At 34.9% G+C, this 5,756-nt stretch overlaps 1 long non-coding RNA gene across 11 annotated transcripts; it reads right to left on the reverse strand.

Annotated features, from left to right (window-relative positions):
• Positions 1–530: 530 nt before the first annotated feature.
• Positions 531–5,062, reverse strand: LOC110795585 (uncharacterized). Of its 11 annotated transcripts, none has more exons than XR_008929908.1 (8): positions 4,910–5,062; positions 4,494–4,652; positions 4,033–4,195; positions 3,645–3,670; positions 3,323–3,412; positions 2,984–3,233; positions 2,483–2,708; positions 1,197–1,734 (listed from the first exon to the last, which is right to left on the reverse strand). It is a non-coding gene; the product is annotated as an uncharacterized lncRNA (long non-coding RNA). The 11 variants fall into 11 exon arrangements; XR_008929911.1 differs by having other exon boundaries at positions 3,323–3,416; XR_008929907.1 differs by lacking the exons at positions 3,323–3,412; positions 3,645–3,670 and adding an exon at positions 531–640 and having other exon boundaries at positions 1,408–1,734.
• Between the last annotated feature and the right edge of the window lie 694 nt (positions 5,063–5,756).

The following is a 5,756-nucleotide window of genomic DNA, read 5'->3' on the forward strand; positions in this document are numbered from 1 at the left end:
GACCTTTCGCACAAGAAACGTGCATTTTCAGTAACTAGTTGTTGGAACGTGCGCTAGCGCGCACGTTCCCCCAAGATATAAAACGCTATCTCCCATAACACACTATACAAATCACAAGCCAAATTACTCTATAGAAATAGTTGAAGACAGGAATATAGTACTCCGAAGATGATAATAAACATGACTAATTACTTGATGTAGTTTACATATATAGAATTCATGGCTAAGCATAAAAAATTTACATGGCTAAGTTTAGAAAAATTAAAAAAGACCGGCCTAATAGGAGAAAGGAGAAATAACAGTCATGATAGTTCCTCGGCTAACTTTGTGGCAACATACGACTCTGCAAAAAAAGATTCATGGTTACTTAGTTGATCAATGATGAAGCAAGAAATATGTCTATCCTGCAGTTATTGATTGATTGTACACATACTACTGTCATACTCAATCACCTGATATATAAGGCTTTGTAGATCTGTTGTTGTTGCAATTGCAATTTCAGCTAATATTGCAGACGAATCAACAACTGCGCAAGTCAAGTAAAAATCTGAAAATAGCACGAGATGCCAATCTTCAGGATTAAGCTCTTTCCACAAGGGAGCCACGATCTTTTGTGGAATTATGTTTCAAGCTTCATGGCCTGTTTATTTAATTAAGTTTCTAAATGCAGCACATCACATCATCTCATATAAACAAAGAGGAACTGAGGAAGCTAATAGACTCGAACAAACTTCTTAAGTTCACAACCGCTCAACTTTACAGCATAGTAGACGCAAAGCGAGAGGCAGGGGGTTGAACTAAAACAAACTTTCTTTTCCTAGGAAGTTGTAAAAACTCACAGAAAAGTAGGTACTTAAAAAAATTCACACTATTCAAGAACTATAAACAAAATCTAAAACCGCTAGGATGAAATGCAGTCTCTTCAAAGTTCAGCCATCCTTTCTAATGTGACAGACACAATGTTGAGTATCCTCAATGACAACATTTATATTTCCAATACATACTGCTAAATAATGAAATAGAAGCAATGCTAAGAATTTCTAATCAGCTTTCCTCTTTGCTAATGACTCTTGTCAGCGAAAAGCTGATAACCCCAAACATGATATTACATATTAGAGTTGAACATAAATGTCGCTAGGTGTGACTTATGCCTGTAGCGGCTAAACGACTGCAAAACTAAACACACATAACCCTGGTGAAATAACTGAATCATCTTTATTAGGCATGTTCATTACACATTACTGCTGAAAATATTTCTAAAGTTTTCTTAGGTGTTAAAGGAGTTGCACAATAAGTACAGAATGAAAAGAATCACAACCTTTTTATGAAACTCAAAATTGAGAGGCACAGACTGTTAGAAGTCCTAGACTCCACGATCGGTGAAAATAGAGAAATGTACATCAATACCTGATCAGAAGCATCTTTGAAAAATCTCAAAGAACTCCTTAGCACCGAATATTCGCCGCATCATTTAATTTTGCTACATCATTTGATCTCTGTCTCTCTTTAAAATTCCTTATAATCTTGAGTCCACTTCCGAACTGGTAGTTCAGTGATTCTGAGAGTTACATCGTCCCTTCACTTGCATCACTTGCATCACTTGCACTGTCTACATCCACTACCTCAATAGTTCCACTAACTGTGAAGTGATTCCAGTATCTTTCCTAGTAGTTCTCTAGTGATTTCAGTCATCCTTGTGTACATGTATCTGACAATGGCAGCATCCTCTCCTCCCTGTGGAATAGCAATATCAAATAACGGAAATTAGAAAAGCAACTGAATTCACAGTTATAAGATCAGTTCAAAAGAAGACAATAGTGGATTGCTTTCTACATAAATTATGTACTTTATAGCTTGGTGATTATTATTAATAGATCAGTATTCAACTGCTACATAACTCTTTTCCGCTCTTCGATGAAAACTGCCAACCACTCACCCAACTCCAAATTCGCAATTCTTTTGCCAAGTATGTGGATTAACTAAGTAATTACAGCATAGAACATTTAAAGTATATACTTCGTATTATTTAAGTATATACTTTAGTGGAAGTTTTGTATGGAAAATAGTAAAATAAACATGCGAATGACCTCCTAATATTGTAACTCATGGGCCTTTATGAACCTTCTAAAAACCTATGCACCAAAGCGCGGCACCGTCCTGTTTCAGCAAATGGCACAGATTTTCGATGACAACCCTTTCACATGTATAAAATCCAAAATGAAATTTACAAACAGTGAAGGCTGAATGACTTACGACAAAGCCCATATGTACAAGGTAGACAACATGTTGGGTTTAAGTTTAACCCACAAAAATTGAGCTTTTGAAGTAAAAGGTTAAAAATACTTTTGAGGGGGGGATGGGGATACAAGACTTGTTCAATAATTGACCGTAAAGCACATCAAAGGAAGAAGAACAATAAAAGAAAGAAACTAATAAACAAAATCCACAATCAAGAAGTTCTCAAAAGAATTGGGAGACATACTATGATGGCACAAGTGGACCATACGCAATACTTGGGCCCAAAATCTTACAAGCACCAGAATAACCCCACCATTTCCTCCTCCTTTCAAAAATGGGAAAATGGTTGAGGTGTTATTACCCTGGAAGAAAATTGAGATACAAAGGACAAGCCCTGCTGACCAAAACCAAAGATCCCATCAAGAGCACGTTCTGAATTGATCAAATCTCCAGATTGATAATTGTTGCATCTGCACCAGAACCATAGATTTAAAATCAAAACATACAAGCACAAAGAAAAATGTAAAAGACAGAAAACCAAGGAGAGTAGACATTAACATTCAGCAAAAGCATAGATAGGAAAATTTTCTCCTTCAAAGTAAGTTCCGATATAAACTGAATTTGCTAAAGGGTAGACTATTTATTTTGCAATGTACCAGTTTCGTATACATATTTATCCTTTACAAAAAAGTTAGCAAGATAGATTACCATTGTAAACAAATTAGAACAGAAAAATACCCCTCACCTGAAAACGATAGAGGCAGGTGAATTAGCGTTCATAGAGCTCCCTAGATCATATAAAAGTACATCATAGTAGACACATAAAACCCTGAGGTCCCACTTCCATCACCATATTGAAACGAGTAACCGCACTGTTTACTTTCAGCTGAGCAGTGAGACGATGCTGGTGGAACCATAGTACTACATACTGGGTCTGAACAAGAAACTGCGTTGGCAGTTGAGGAGCCATTGATATCATAGAAATTGAGCTCGACCTAATATCAGTCAGCAGAAACTAATAACCATCATTCAAATAATCACACAATAAAGCGCGATATTGAGTAGAAACATAAATGAAACCCACTCGCCCGTGGACAGTCAATAAATGGAACCCATAATCTGCACATTGTATTCCCTTGGGGTAGTTCCTAGTCTCACTCTTGTAAAATACAGCCTACCTTAAACCAACACCACACGAAATTCAAAAACAAACAAAAAAAGACTTTCATCAATACAATGAAAAAAGGCGCAGATTAATGCTTAGGTTCTATTTATAAACTTCTCGATTTCTTGAAGTATAACATCAAGACAATAAAACACAAAAAATACCTTTATTATAAAATGGCAACAAAAAAGGGAAATACAAAACTAAGTCAAAATTAATTCGATAAGAGAAGAGAACATACATTTAGCTACTTCAATGATCCCTTCTCTACAGGACATTTATGAGAGCTTTAACTTTTCAATGTCCTTGTCATGTAAGAAATAAAAAGATCTTGGTATTAATATGGTACCAAAGTAAGATGGCAATCAACTTGGGTACAAGTTGTATGATAGATTATGAATGTTATATACGAATGAACACAACTTAGGCACATCTATTATAAAAGATGAGTCGGACAACAAAAGGCCCTCAATCTCTTCAGTGAAATCAGCATTAAGAACATATCATACACTATGTATAAATCATAAACCCAGAAAATTAGGAAATAAACCCAATAAAATAGTATTTGCTCCACGTTCAAATGTTTTAAGGCTTGAAAATGAAAAGAAGCAAAAAGATAAGGAACAAACCCAATAAAATAGTATTTGCTTCACGTTCAAGTGTTAGCTCGAGCAGCTCCAAGTACTATAGAGGCAACCCTCTCTGCAAAATTGAGGGTACTTATTCTCTCTCCGACAACATTCACATCCGTTATTAGGTACCCTTGTAATACAGACCTTCTGTCCCACATGCCTGCCAAAATTCGTGAATTGAATTAGTCATTCTACTAAAGAGGTAGTTGCGGAATAACATCTCATTAACAAATAAAAGGAATCATCCTGAAGAAAGAGCTTCAATCATCTTAACAGCGGACTGGATGAAATAGTAAGGCTAACAAAAACAGAATCTTTTTTTTTGAGGGAAACAAAAACAGAATCTTGGTCCAGGCAACCCAGATATATCTCCTTGATTATGGAATATGGCATAGGAGAACTCACAGGTTGGTTCTCCACTACTATCATAAATATACAAAAGCATTTTTGGTCAATACCTGACACTGTCTCGATAATTTTTCGGGTCAAAAAGTGGAGGTTTCGCACCAACTTCACGATTCAGATAACAAATGTTGTTCAAAGGCTTCCTCCATATAGCAATATAACCCTCCCTTTTACCAGTTCCCAGCAAATATGGGACGTAAGATTCTCCATTTCTGTAGATTTATAAGTAAAAAGAGAAAAAAGCATAAATAAATATGTTCCTATCTTGAAGAGTATCAGATTCCATGAAATCTAAATTAACAACTCAAATATTGACCAGCGGAAACTTTGAATTTAAGTAAGGGATTTCAAGCAAACTCAAAAGTCTTAAGAAGGGGGAGGAAGGGAAAACGGTGATAAAAAAGGTAAGCACTGGTAATTCCCTACTTATGAAGCAGGAAATGCATGTGTAAGTAAATAATAATGATACCTTTCCACTGCTTTTGCAAGTTATCTTCAAGTTTATAGACTGGCAATACTGCCCATACAAAATATCCTCCAGCTCTGAACATTCTATTAGCTTCAAGAAGCAAGATTCCATCTGGCAAATAGTTTTAATAAGTAGATCAGAACTTCGGTTGAATAAAAAAAAAGTCTAATGAAAAGGGTTTACAATTTAATTTTGATTTTGCGGATTATATATGTGTAGTTCAGTGATATCAATTCAATCTTTATTAGTTTTTAGTTTAGGTCTGAATCTTATTTTTTTGTTGCTAGTATGTATTATCATGAAGAACATACAAGATATTACTAAGGAACATACAAGCAAGACGCTTGTACGAAGATAATACGTATAAAATAACACATACTTAGTACTCCGTAACATGGAGGCTGACGTTCTTTAGTATTGCTCCGTTTAAAAAAGAGAACATGAAGTGAATATATAAGAACATAATATATCCCAAAAGAGAACATCAGGTCAATTATTAAACAAATAATAAAAAAGAAAGAACATGGAGTGAATATATAAGAACATAATTTATTCCAAAGAAGAACATCTGGTCAATTATTAGACATATATATTAAAAAAACATGGAGTGAATATATAAGAACATAATGTATTCCAAAGAAGAACATCTGGTTAATTATTAACTGATCGGTTTGGTCTCTGGTTAATTATTTGAAATCTCTATTAATGTATTGTTTTGATGCAAAGCCAACTCCATTTTTCTTGAAAACTTTGATTTAGGGTACTACCACGCCATTATAAAGAGAACCAAGTATGCTATACTTAATCTATATTGTAATACTCCACTATACGCTACCATAAATTGCTA

This window comes from Spinacia oleracea, chromosome 3 (genome assembly GCF_020520425.1).
Source record: "Spinacia oleracea cultivar Varoflay chromosome 3, BTI_SOV_V1, whole genome shotgun sequence".
NCBI lineage: Eukaryota > Viridiplantae > Streptophyta > Magnoliopsida > Caryophyllales > Amaranthaceae > Spinacia > Spinacia oleracea.